This window comes from Trachurus japonicus, chromosome 13 (genome assembly GCF_045865225.1).
Source record: "Trachurus japonicus isolate A0001 chromosome 13, Traja_1.0".
In the NCBI taxonomy this organism is placed as follows: domain Eukaryota; kingdom Metazoa; phylum Chordata; class Actinopteri; order Carangiformes; family Carangidae; genus Trachurus; species Trachurus japonicus.
The window spans coordinates 16,641,375-16,655,336 of NC_140919.1; the positions used below are offsets into that span (position 1 = coordinate 16,641,375).

General features: G+C 40.3%; 1 protein-coding gene and 1 long non-coding RNA gene across 3 annotated transcripts in view; one reads left to right on the top strand and one right to left on the bottom strand.

Moving 5' to 3' along the window:
* The window catches only part of LOC146975771 (chloride channel protein 2-like), a 169,569-nt gene that overhangs the window by 129,820 nt on the left and 25,787 nt on the right, over positions 1-13,962 (bottom strand). The gene's annotated exons all lie outside the window — the stretch shown is intronic.
* Positions 10,876-12,201, top strand: LOC146975772 (uncharacterized). The gene is made up of 4 exons (XR_015037361.1): positions 10,876-10,931; positions 11,303-11,374; positions 11,555-11,666; positions 12,134-12,201. It is a non-coding gene; the product is annotated as an uncharacterized LOC146975772 (long non-coding RNA).

The following is a 13,962-nucleotide window of genomic DNA, read 5'->3' on the forward strand; positions in this document are numbered from 1 at the left end:
TGGGAAGGCAGCAGCACCACCATGGCACGGCCCTGTACACCCCCCCAAACACACACTCAACACACACACACACACACACACACACACACACACACACACACACACACACATAGAAACACACTCATGAAAACACACACACACACACACACACACACACACACACACACAAGAGAGAGCTGGGGACACACTGTTCAGTAAACGTATCACCGTCATCTGACTGAGAAAACACAGCTGTGACAATAACTGTCCGCAGGATGTGATGGACAGACGACTGTGAGACAGGGACGAAGACAGGAAGACAGAAAAACACAGAGAAAGAGAGAGAGAGAGAGAACGGCGTTCAGAAAGAAACAACAAGCGGAGGGAGTAAAGAGAGAGAGATGAAGGAGAAAGAAGAAAGAGAAAGAAAAAGAAAAGTGGTGTGAACCCTCAAGAGATGGAGGTGGAGAGAGCATGAGAAAACATTATGCAGAGAGAGAGAGAGAGGGAAGGAGGTCGAAATATGAGAGTCATAACATAAACAGAGCTGCAGAGTGTGGGAACGACAAAAAAAGAGTGAGAGAGAGAGAATACATGAGAAAGTCAGAGAGAGACCGAGGTGAGAGGAAAATAATACGACAACAGAGTCTGAATGAAGACAGTCAGAGACTGCAGCGACACACACACACATTTTCACACAGAAAACAGGAGGAGGAGGAGGAGGAAGAGGCTACAGCTTAGTGCCAGTTTTGTGTCAATATCTGTAATGGAATAAAGGGGCTGCCTCAGACAGTATCCAATCAACCAGTGTGTGTGTGTGTGTGTGTGTGTGTCAAACCTGCAGCCATCAGCAAGCATACAGCCGCATTGCACACCTCCACCACCTCCTCCAATTATTTTAATAACAGCCTCTCACTTTGCTTATTAAACTGTTTGTGTTTTAAATCCGAGACCCAAACACAACAGAAACAGGTTTGCTGCTTTTTACACGTCTGAATCGTCGTTTATTAATTATAATATATATGTAAATATATATACTGTATATACAGTACTGTGCAAAAGTTTTAGGCAGGCGTGAAAAAATGCTGTTAAGTCAGAATGCTTATCCATCATGCAATACCTTCAGTGAGGCGTCTGATTGGACCCAAATTTATTCACAACAACCCCAAACATTCAGCCAGTGTCATTTAGAAATAGTATAATCAGCATAAAGAAGAACAACAAGTCCTGGAAGTCCTGGAAGTGATGGTGTGTTGATTTGATTTAGGATTCTCGTCTCTTTGTTCACTGCATTTTGTTAATTGATGAAAAAAAAAAAATTAAGACTTCCATCTTTGAAAGCATTCAGCTTTTTTCCACACCCGTCTAAAACCTTTGCACAGTACTGTATATATATACAGTATATGTATTGGGTGAATAATGGAGCTGATTCAAAAATAATCTCCATGAAATGACGAAATATTTTATTTTTAGTGCACAGGGACGTAAAAGAAGAAGAGGGTGTAAAAAAGAAGCAGAAGGAGAAAATGTGGAAGTAGGAGAAGAAGATGGAGAAGTTACATGGAACAACAACAGGAAGAGGAAGAAGAAGTAATGGAGGAGAAAAGGAGCAGAAGAAGGAGAAGGAAAGATGCAGGAGTGAAAATGGAAGAAGAAAGAAATTGGGGTAAAAAAAGAGAGAATGACGGGGAAAAGACAGGCAGTATAAAAAAGAGGTTAAGAAGGAAGAGGACAAAGAAGAGGAAAAGGATGAGAGAAAGGAGGAGGACAGGGATGTGAGAAAACGACACACAAGAAGATGAAGAGGAAGAATGATTGTTTTGGATCTTAGAAGTGCAACTGTGACTCTGGACCAATACAAATTAGCCAGGGATCATGATGGCACACAAACACGCACACACACAAATTTATTAATATAAACAGAAGCTTTTTAAAGAATCGGGGTCTCACAGGAAATATACAGCAAGTGACACACACACACACACAGAAATGACTTTTACTCCATTTTAAGGGATTAACTTCCTTTAGCTTTATCACGCGAGATGAGATTAGCTCAATTAAGTTTACTCACTTCACTTCACTTCACTTCACGTGCACACACACACACACACACACACACACACACACACACACACACAGGGGACAGAGGAAGCATTTGGCCAAACAGTGTTGAAATAAAAGCTGAGGGGAAGAAGTGGACAGGGGAGCACACTGAAATGATTAAACTAGCAGGTTTATTAGGTGTGTTTGTGTCCATGTGTGTGTGTGTGTGTGCGTGTGGTGAAAAAATCTTACACTAGAGCAGGCAATAAGAGCAGCTTTTGTGGTGTAACATCCCCTAAAACCAGAAGAAGTCCGATATAATCCCTATTTCATAACCCCACGCTAATCTACATATATATTGATCTGGCATCAGTGAGTGTTGTGCGGCCATGGTGAGAATAGTTTTGGGATTGTTGCCCCCATCCAAACTTAAATCTCCCAAATAATCACAGAGCTAAAGAACTTGGACGGGGGGTTGGGGTGTGGGGGTTGGGGTTTGAGCACGCTTCGCTCTGGCGCTTTGGCTAAATCCACTTATTGGACCAATTACGTCAGAGCGTTTTGAGGATATTAAAGGTCCCATATCGAATAAAGTGAGATGTTTTTTTTTGTTTACTACTGATCAGCTCTAGGTTCTATATCATATACAGTATCAAAGCCTCAGTCCACAGAGAAATGCACACAGCCTGTATTCAGAAACTGAGCCATTAAAAACTGAGCCGTCAGGACTTCCTGTCTCTTTGTGATGTCACAACAAAACAGTCACCCTTAGCCCCGCCCCCTCCACCTGGACACCCCACCATACAACACTTTGCAGGATTTGGTTTCTCTGACTGTGACTCTGACTCAGAAATCTGCTCTGTTTTTATCAAATCACTTTGGAAAACAAGTCAGCCAATCAGAAGAGAGGCTCAGAGCCTCCACTCTTCTGATTGGCTGAGACCGACCTGTTGTTACTACAGCTCCAGAGAGAAGCTGAGAGAAGAGATGGAAAACTACACTAAGATGGTTTTAAGACCTTAAAACCTTTCTTAAGGCAACACTTCAAATAAACCACAGAGGAAGTAGAAAATATAGAGGTTCATAATAATTAAAGAAAAAGTGAAGTTCATGAACACACCGGGTACAAACAACTATGAACTCATCTTGATTCTGCGGCTGCTCTGATTTGTGCCAACAGAAAAAACAAAGGTCTGACCGATGAAACGCTGATAATGAAATGTTTGGACTAAACTCTCCAGACATTTGTGTCAATATCAAACTTAGACACGTGACCAAAGATCACGCCAAAACAAACTCCTCATATCGTTTGATTTCCTGGTAAAAGGGTATTATTGTCAGGATTATACAAGGTGATAATACAGGTAATGGTAATACAACACCAAGAGGCAGCACCCATTTCTAGAATTTGCTGATGAAGCAAATGACTTGGCATCTTAGATTTTAATAAACTTTATTTACACAATGATATATGAGTCTGTAACAACATCTATTGCGTCTGTCCGTCCTGGGTGAGGGATCCCTCCTCTGTTGCTCACCCTGAGGTTTCTCCGATTTTTCCCTGTTAAAAGGGTTTTCTATGGAGTTTTTCCTCAGTCGATGTGAAGGGCTAAGGGCAGAAGATGTTGTAATGATGCTATGTGAAGCCCTTTGAGACAAACTGTTTGTAAAAATGGGCTATACAAATAAAGTTGCCTTGCCTTACCATGATGAAATCTGGTTGTGTTAAAATGAGAAATATTGATTCTTTATCAGAAAAATTTGTATTTTGTAAAATTATTGTAAATTATTTTGTAAATTATCCATAAAATTAGCAATAAGTGAAGTTAATGTCAACTGGAAACACTTAAACCATAGTGTTTGATTAGAAATAGGAGAAACTAAATAAAACTTGATGTTGAAATGAGATGAGAAAGCTGAAAGAACACAGGCTGTTGTTCCCACAGTCCTGATTTGACTGTAATTACTCAGATGTGTGGGTGTTTCAGGTGTGTTATTGTGGACAGAGATTGTCTCTGATCAGGAGCTAAAACACTCGTCTGTATAAAGATTATCTCTGATTTAAAACAAAAATGTCGTCATGTGGCCTCAGCCTCGGTTTCTGAATCATTAGACTCCTCATTGATCAAACTGAGCCAATAGAAATTCATTAATATTTTCGAGTACTGAGTGTTTAAAGCCACAGGTGGAAATGATGAGTCGACCCTAAAACTTCCAAACTGATGAAAATATCAACTTAATGATCCAAAATGTTCCTAAAATTGAAAATCAGACATCAGACATCAGTCCAGTCTCATCAGGAGCAAAAGTTAAACCCGAGATAATGATCAAACTGTCAGAGACTAACATTTCTGAGACGATGACTAATGAGTGATCAATAATATTCAGTTTTCACTGGTCATGTCCATCCCCTCGGGGCCGCGAGGTGTCGAGTCAAACCAGTGAACGAGGTGAAGTTCAGGAGGTCAGAGGTCAGAGGTCAGCAGCTGTTTGTCCGAGTGAAGCAGGACAATAACACGACGCCTTCGCTCACACTGTGGTTATGTAAGACACACAAAGGCTGACGCTGCGTTCAAGAGCTGCAGGGAAATTCCAGACACCTCGCACAGATCTGAAATATTCAATATTTATCTAATTTAAGTCCATTAAACAAACACCGGATGTTTAACCACAGGTTTAACACCATGACTCTTGTTTTTGTGCTTTACATTGTCTTTATTCAGACGTTAGCTAGAGCAGCTCAGAGGCAGCACATAGGTCAAAGGTCAAGACTGGTTTATGACCTGCTGAATAATGAATGACTGAAAGATGAGCATGAAAAATTAGATTTCATTTTTTTCCTAAATAATACATAAGATATTAGTATAGAAATTTTTTTTCCTCTGTGTCCCCTGGAGCTGTGTTAACTAATTATTTTGTTTTTTTGGGGGGTGTTTTGTTTGTTTTGGGATTTTTATTATGCTGCTGCGTCTGCTTTTAATGTGTAATTTCTTTGTTTATTTGTATTATATTCTCCTCATATAAAGCTGTTTGAGCTGCATTTAATCTTATGAGACCTGTTGTATAAATAAAGTCTCTTCTTCCTCTTGTCCTATAGCATTTCTTCTTCTTCTTAATATCTTTATCATTATCTTCATCATTTTCTTCTTGCATTTAATCTTATGAAACATGCATTTTCATAATAATTTATCATGATTTTATAACTGTTGTAGCTTTAAACATGTTTGCATTTTCTAATTCATACAGACTAGAGCAGAAAACCAAAACAGGAGCTGTGATTTGTTCCTCGATCCACCTTTGACCGGGTGCTTAGTGTGTACGACAGTGGATTAAACCTCAGTGTCCTCAGATCTTTGAATAAATTCCCCTTGATGTCAAACCGGGACCCTTTGGGTGTCCTCTCACAGATGTGGGCCGTCCACTGTGGGACGTGTCTGGACTGAGAGACCAGCGCAGCGCTGATTATATTCAAGGCCGCAGGCTGCAGCAGCAGCTTCATCATCATCCACACAGGAGTTCATGTGTCCGGGGCAAAGTCTGTCCGGCCGCTGCTCTGGAAAGAAACTCAGGTAGCTCCAGCTGCAGATCCTTTTACTGGAGCCTCTCACACACACACACACACACACACACACACTGAGATCCCCGTCAAAATCCCCCACTGCTTCCCACTGATCTGAGTGAATAATACTTGTGCCACACACACACACACACACACACACACTTGCCCCCCCACAGGGCTGAAGCTCTGCTCCGTAATGAAAGTCTCAAGATAGAAAAATATTTTTGCTGCAGTCGTGGATCAATGTACGATAAAGCCGTCTTCAGACCAACATCTTCTACAATACGGGTCAATGTACCGTGTGATATTAAATCATCATGGTGTCGCCATGGTTACACAAGAAGAGTCAAAGGTTTATCAGGTCAATACATTCCTGAAAAGTATTGAAAATCATGATGTCAAAGGTCATGAATTTTTTTTTTTTTTTGGCATTCGCTTCAGCTTTGTTTTGTTTTGTATTTTTTGTCTTCACACGTCACAACCTTTGACCTTTGAGTGAGTGGAGCTGTGTTACATCACTGACCTATATTTAGTGTCATCTGTTCAAAGAAGAGGCCACAGTTATGAGACAGGAGCTGACAGTAGACATACATCCAGGGTGTAAAATTAACTTTTGAACTCATCGACGGCCATTGGCTAGTGAAAAAAATTTACCAGCCAAATGAAAAAATCATGCCCAACACACTTCTGCTGGAGGAAGAGTGAGGACGAGGAATGAGTCATAATTAATTTAAGGTTAATGACGCTCATCTATCTCAGAGCAAGTGGGTGTCACTGGGAAAAGCCTGCGCGCACACACACACACACACACACACACACACACACACAGTGACTGACTTAATGAATCAATCCCACAACTCCCTCACGAGGAGTCCAGCTACTTGTACTAATGATTGTTGCTGATACATCTGCATTTGTGGTGTGTGTGTGTGTGTGTGTGTGTGTTCTTTGTGCGTGTGTGTGTGGCTGCACAGGGTGGAATATAAATAAGATATTACCGGCTGCTCCGACAGAGCTGCCACATATGCATACATAAGGACGCTTAGTAAAAGATTAAATGATTCATTGAGGACGGTCACTGAATATGTAATGCATTTACCTTCAGAGTGTGTGTGTCTGTGTCTGTGTCTGTGTGTGTGTGTGCGTGTGTGTGTGTCTTAGGGGATCTTGTCGACAAGCTTAGTTGAGTTGTTGTGTGCTAACAGGTACAAGAGCAAATCGATGAAGCCCACAAACAACTGTCACCAACACACCGATGGGAATAAGACTTGCCACTCTGGATAACCAGCACTCAAAGGAACAAACAGCCGCGTGTCCTTGAAGGCAACACTTCAGCTTTATCAGAATAAACACTCTTCTTAATGAATCCTCGTCCACTTTGTAAATGTTTACTTTTCTAACTGTTCATCCAGATTATTTAAACTATGGCAACAAGACGATGTGATATATTGATCAGATTGGAAATAGAAAGTGACATGCACTTATTAGTTATGTACAGATAAATAAGAACAGCAGTGTCAAGATATAAGCTAATGTCATTTTATTTAATTTATTGAATCCAAATCATTTTCATCCTCCAGATATTTAGAAAATCTGGATCAATTTTACACAGATTATTAGATATAAAGCAATTTAACTCATATAATTAGTACATTTACACCAGCTTCACCATAATTAGCAAATATAAACTAATTTCACCTAGATAATCAGTACATATGAATCAATTTTGGAGTTACTAAATATTACATATAGTTTTGTTTAGAAAACAACAAAACAGCAACCGCACACTCAAAACACTGTGCATATTTCAATTTATTGCAAGCTTTCGGTCATTGTGACCTTCTTCAGGCATACAAGACAAGTGAATGTAGCTGTACATACAGTAAGGCGGCAGTTATAAAATATAGTAATATAGTTTTGTTAAAATGTACGTAGTTAATTGACTCTTTTTAATCAATCTGTTCAGTTACATCACATAATTTCTCCAAGTGTGTCTCAGTCTCAGATGACGCTCTGAGACAAAACATTTACATGGGAAGTGAACTAGCTGTGTGTTATTGAGTTCAAAGGACACGTGTCTGTGTGTGTCTGTGTGTTGCTCTTAGACTCATAATGACTGTGTTTACTTTCACATGTGTAAATGTAACCTCTTATCCAGTGTCATCATCATCAACATGAGCTTTAGTCAGAGCTTTTATCTAGTGAAAGTTTCAGACTAATTTCTAATCAATGAGCCTGCCATCTGACTAATCCATCAATTATCTAATGAGGTATTTTGATCTTATCTCATCACTGAACTTAACTTAAAGCAGAAGTAAGTGATATATTTGTGTTAATATAAGTCTTAAATAGTTATATCTTCCGACAGCAATCACTTACATAGAGTGTTTGGTCTGAAACACGGGTCTCTCAGTCCCTCTGCTCTGCTCTGAGCCGAAGAGAAAACATTTATTGTATCCTACAGTTTTTATCCAATGAGGAGAGAGAACGGCATGCAGGGCTGTGTGTGCAGCCAAGGGACGCCGTGAATGTGGCGACGTAGGGACGAGGACTGTTATGGTGCGTTCAAGGAAACTCGTATTTTTCCGACCGTGAAGTGGTACCAGTTCGATCTGGTACGAGTTCACCGGTCGGAAGTTACGAGTGGCCGTTATAGTGACTTTCACCGGTAAAACAGGTCGGAAAAACACGAGTGGGTTGCCTGGAACGCTACAAAGTCGTAAATTGTGACTTGAAGCTGTAATTTACGATTTCAAAAGCCTGCCTGGAACGCAGCATTAGCGAAAACGACCGGACCACTTACTTCTGCTTTAACTTAAACCAACATGTCTGACTCCTCTCACTTCTCTCCATCATCTCCACGATCTGATCGACGTGACCTGCTGATAACCTGCCGGTCGATTGGATTACAGCTTAACCCGAATGTGTGTCAATATGCCGGCTGCAGAAATGTGTGTGTGTGTGTGTTTCTGGTCAGGTGTCAGTGGTGCAAAGCAGCTGCTACATCAGTGTTTAACAGCCTCTGCTAAAGACACGGTGTCTGGAAACAACCACAACACAACCGGTGATGTGCATCGACACACAATCAGTTTACCTGAGCTGCACCGGAAAATACAGAGGAATGTGGCCACAATCACACGCACACAGACACACACACAGGCCGGGTGTGAGGTAGGCTTATCACATGACAGCAGCTCTGAGGCACAATCACTCATTCTCATTGTTGCATAACTTTAACAGTCTCTCTGTAGATGGATTACAACATCTTCTACAAGCTGCTGTTATCATGTCAAGAAGCTAACAAGTGCTCAACGGATTTTTTTTTAGCTTTAACAGGTCGATATGGGACTTTTTTTTTTTTTTTTGGCCTGTGACAAATAACTGAAACTGCCATTCATTGACAGCAATGCATAGGCCTATACATTAAACACAATAGGAAAAAGAAATGTGCTCTGTGTTCAAGAGGCTAAGCTAACAATTAAACCATTAGCAAACTCTCTTTTTCTCTCTCTCTAATAATAACAAATAATCCAGTCATTCCAGTTCACATTCTGTACAATAGTAACAGATAGCATAAACAAAAGAAGGAAACAAACAAATGAAAAAAAATAAGATCTTGGTGTGAAAGATTTCATAATCCCACATACAAAAAGAGAATTGTAATTATAATTGTTGTGACAGATTATTAGCAAACTCTCAAACTTTGCTTCATTTTCGTTGTTTTTTATATTATTATTTCATACAGTTAGCATATCTTGATCTGTAGTTTTAACCTGCACTTTAACCTGATGTTAAATTAACCTGTTGTTTCAGCCAACCTAACAGTAAATCATCTTATTCTTCTTGTATTACATCTTCTCCTTCTACTTCTTCTGGTACATCTTGTACTACCTCGTTTTCTTCTTCTACATCTTCTACGACTTGATATTCTTCTTCCATTCATAGATTCTTCTATTTCTTCTTCAACCACATATTGTTCATCTACCTTCTTCTTCTCCTTCTCCTATTACATATTCTTCATCTACCTCTTCTTCTTCATCTTTTACTACATATCCATTCTTCTACCTCTTCATCTTCCTCTTCGTCTTTTTCTACTTGTTCTACTACATATTCCTTCTCTTCTCCTTCTCCTTCATATTGTTCTTCCACTTCTACTTCTTCTGCTGCTGTGGCTCCAAATTAGGTCCAAATTAAAAAGGTGTAATACCTGTTTTTAACGTCGCCTGCTACTGAGAACATCTTAGTGAACAATGGCCTGTTTGTATACACACAACAAACTGAATTTCTTTGTCTTTTTTAACAAAAGAGAGAAAAGCAATTAAGGAACGCACTGTACCTACACAAGTGAACACCGAGGCGAATAATATGTTTTTTTATTTCTCTGTTTTATCGCCTTCACTGGGGGAAACACTCCGGGCTGGTTCGATCAGACCCACTGCAGCAATAATACCAGCCGACACAGACCTGTCTGTTGTGTTGCAGCAGCTACGTGTGAGTGTGTGTGTGTTCATATTTAAACTGTAACGTGCCTCCGTGTTGAGCTCATATTGCAGCTCAGGTCCAAACAGTGAGATATTAACACGGGCTCTAATCTCTACGGGCTCCACCATTAAACAATGATACAGTGACCAACGTCCACCTCCATATCAGTGTGTGTGTGTGTGTGTGTGTGTGTGTGTGTGTGTGTGTGTGTGTGTGTGAGACCACAGGAATACTGCATCATCAGCAAGGTGCCTCCAAGGTTGTGTGTGTGTATGCATGTGTGTGTGTGTGTGTGTGTGTACTGTATGTGTGTGCCATATCACAGCTTGTGTTGTTTAAACTGCAGCACAGTGAAGCCAGACAATGTATCAGACAGTTACTGCATCTGAAAAATGCTTCAGTATGTGCATGTGTGTGTGTGTGTGTGCGCATGTGTGTGTGAGTGTGCGTGTGTGTGTGTGTAGATCCCACGCTGCTGTCTGTGTGCATCAGTCATAGCTCTCACATGCCTGATCCTAGCGCAGTGTAGCATGGCGTGGCCCTGCGGCACTGTACACTCTAAAAATGAAAACTTAAAGTTGTTGGCCTTACCATATTTTTTCAGCTGACTAAACAAAAAACATTGAGTTGTGTTGTAAACTAATAAACATTATTTATTTCAACTATCTTTTTCAAGTTTTTTGGCTAAAGTTGGCCTAACTTAATAACTTGAGTTAGCAAACCTCAAAACTGTGCATTTGAGGTCAGGACAAGTTCTAGAAGTTGAGACAACAAGAACTGGGGTCTCCAATGCATATCTGCAGGGGTTCCACCACAACGACACTGCTGCCATGTGCTGCCGACATCTCTTACACTTCTTACTCTCAAGGTGAGTATTTTGCTCAATATGGTACTAAAAGTCAGGGTTCACGTGTGCAGATTATACATTATTATATATTTATTGTCCCCCTCACGGCTAAAGAGAGTTGTAGATGTTAATTGTTTACCAGTTAGCTCTGTTAGCTCCGTTAGCTCTGTTAGCTCCGTTAGCTCTGTTAGCTCCCTTAGTGCCGCTACAGTGGAACTGGAGCTCATTTATTAAACACAATGAGCAGTGCTACAAATAACTGGTATACTGCTTATGTGTGCCTCTGATGTTAAAGTTTAATGTTACTTTAGAGACTCATTTTTACAATTGGGTGTCATGTAAACATGAATATATGACATTAATTGTTGTTAATTGTCTTGGTGGACTGACAGGAGAAGATTGAGGTGCAGCCCATGGTCACAGAAATCCAGGAGAGATGGCCTGCCCTGTGTCTTAAGGAACAGGTAAGAAAATGTGTGTGAAAAAGTTGCTAACTATTTTATATCACAGAACTATTGCTTGCCTTATACAACGAGTAATTCAGCACCTTGCCAATAAAGGTATTCAGAAACTGACTACTTAAGAGAAAATCCATGTGAACTGGTTCGGTTGGATTAATGTGTGCTGTTTTTTGTTTATTTCAGATTTGCAGCAAGTTCTGATGTGTAACCAAGGAACTGTTGTGGACATTTAGAGCAGCCGTGCCAGGAAAAGGGACAAGACAGGGAGAGACGCTTGGCTGTTCTTGATGAACAGGTGAATTCATGTTATAAATATCATGTATTTTTGATTATGGTTCAGGGTTACCTGAGCAAGCCCTTAAAGGGATAGTTCACCCAAAATTGAAATTTCTCTCCTTGTGTCGACTAAGGGCTGGGAGAAGTTTCAGAGTTATCTGTCGCTTCTCTGAGTTACAGGGGGTCTTGGCATAGCAGTGCATGTCCATATAACGGTTGCAAATGGATACCAACTGTCTTCGTAACAAAAAGCCACACCAAAAAACATCCAAATACCTCCATAGTGCTAATGTCCCTCTTGTATTGAAGCCCCGAAATGCGATATTGTCCTGAAAAAAATTAAATCTGTCTGTCCTCTTCCCGGTTCGTCCAAATTTGATGGATGCCACCCCAATATAAGACCTAAGTTTAAACTAGTCACAAATTAATCTCAGCTGCACTGTTTTTAACCAAATGTCCTATGGCTTTCCTGTGTCCAATTTCCAGACATCACAATGCATCAAAGCAGAGCATGTCTAGACCTCAGATTTCAGAGACACTTTTCCTGAAACGCCTGGTGAGTACAGAATGTCTGTTTTTATTTTTGGTCAACCATGAGTGCACATTAATTATCATGCACATATAATTCTCTATGCCATATTGCTTTAGAATATAGAAAAGATGAAATATCCACACCTTGGATTGTAGCTCCCAAAAAACCGTATTAATCACCAACGCCCCATATATTTTTGCCTTCCACCTACAGTAGCGTAACCCAGCTTAATGGCTGAGAGCCTCCTTTCTCCCTGGAACACAAGTAATTTATTTAACCAGCCATTTAATTTAAGGTTGAATATGGAGTTTTACCAGAATACCACAATCTATTGATCATTGTAGGCAACAACAACAGAAGAATAATTCCTGCAGTCCGTTGCCAGACCGCTGCTTAGTGTAGCACACTGTTGCTTGGGACGCCGCTCTGACCAGAGTAGCACAGAGAAAAACTATTTAGGATATTTCATTTCATTTATTAGTTTATTTCATAGGGACAGTGCACCACTAATCAACAGAGTTAAAAGAAAACTGTAAGTGGGGCAGAGTTAGCCAACAAGGCTAGTTACCTGATGTTTCATTTTTACCGCCATTGAACAGCTTCAGACTATTGTGATGTTAGATAAATGACTTGTAGCTTGTTACAGGGATGAATAGCAATTAGAATCACAGGCAAAAAAACTGTATAGCACAGTAACTGTACACTACAGGTTTACTCAGGCTGAGACACAAATTTAAAATTACACGCTGACATAGGTGTTTAGTTATCTTAACAGTGTTTATATTGAATTTGGTTGAATTTCTGCTTTCAACAGGACACCGATCCAGAAGACAGACAAACAAAAGGGTCCAAATGGGAGTGCTCACCGTGTTCGTGGATGGTGCACCGGCCTCGCTTCAAACTGTTAACAGCATTGCTGTGGTGTTGCTGTAGTGCTTTTTGACTGTGTTGTGGTTTGGACTCTTTTAACAAGTTTGGCCACACCAGTCTGCATCTTTTTGTTTGTGGGTGCAGTGTACAGTACTTGCACTAGATAGATTTAATCATATTTGCTGGAATATTGCATTAAATGTTTAAATAAAGATGTTTTACTTAACTAGTATTATTTGTATTTGTATTATTTGTTGTTTTAGTTGCCACAACTTGAGAGTATTTATAAGTACAACTTGAATTTTTGAGTTTTGATGCATTTGAAAGGTAACTTATCTGAAACAAAAATAATAAGTTGAGACTACTAAATTTTAAGTGTTTAAAAAACTCAAAATTTGAAGTTATCTTTAAGTTAATTTACAAGTTATCTCAACAAAAGATAATTTGTTGGCTTAACTTTATGTGGTTTTATTCAAAACTTGAGAGTTTTAGTTGGACTCAAAACGCAAAAATCTATTGCAGCCAGTTACCTAGAATTTTTGAGTTTTCACAGCCCTTTATTTTTTACGGTGTACGGGAGCTAAAGCCCAACAGGTTTCCCTCTCCTCTCCTCCCTCCCTGCCTCTCCCCTCTGCTGAGGGAGGCAGGGGGGAGGTGCAGAATTGCTGAGGCTTGGGCCAACTTATTAGAGGGAGATCAATGTGTGTGAGCTCTCAACACTGGCAGCAGGAGGTGGGAGGACAAGCCAGCGTGCACACTTTCTGAGAGTGGACGGGAGGAGAGGGAGGGAGGAGGTGAGGAGGGGGAGTGAGGAGAAGGAGGAGGAGGGGGAGGGAGGGAGGGAGGCAAGAAAGTGAGGGAGGCTAAAAATAGCATCTATTGATTCAACTTTAACGTGAATATAGTGAAGCAG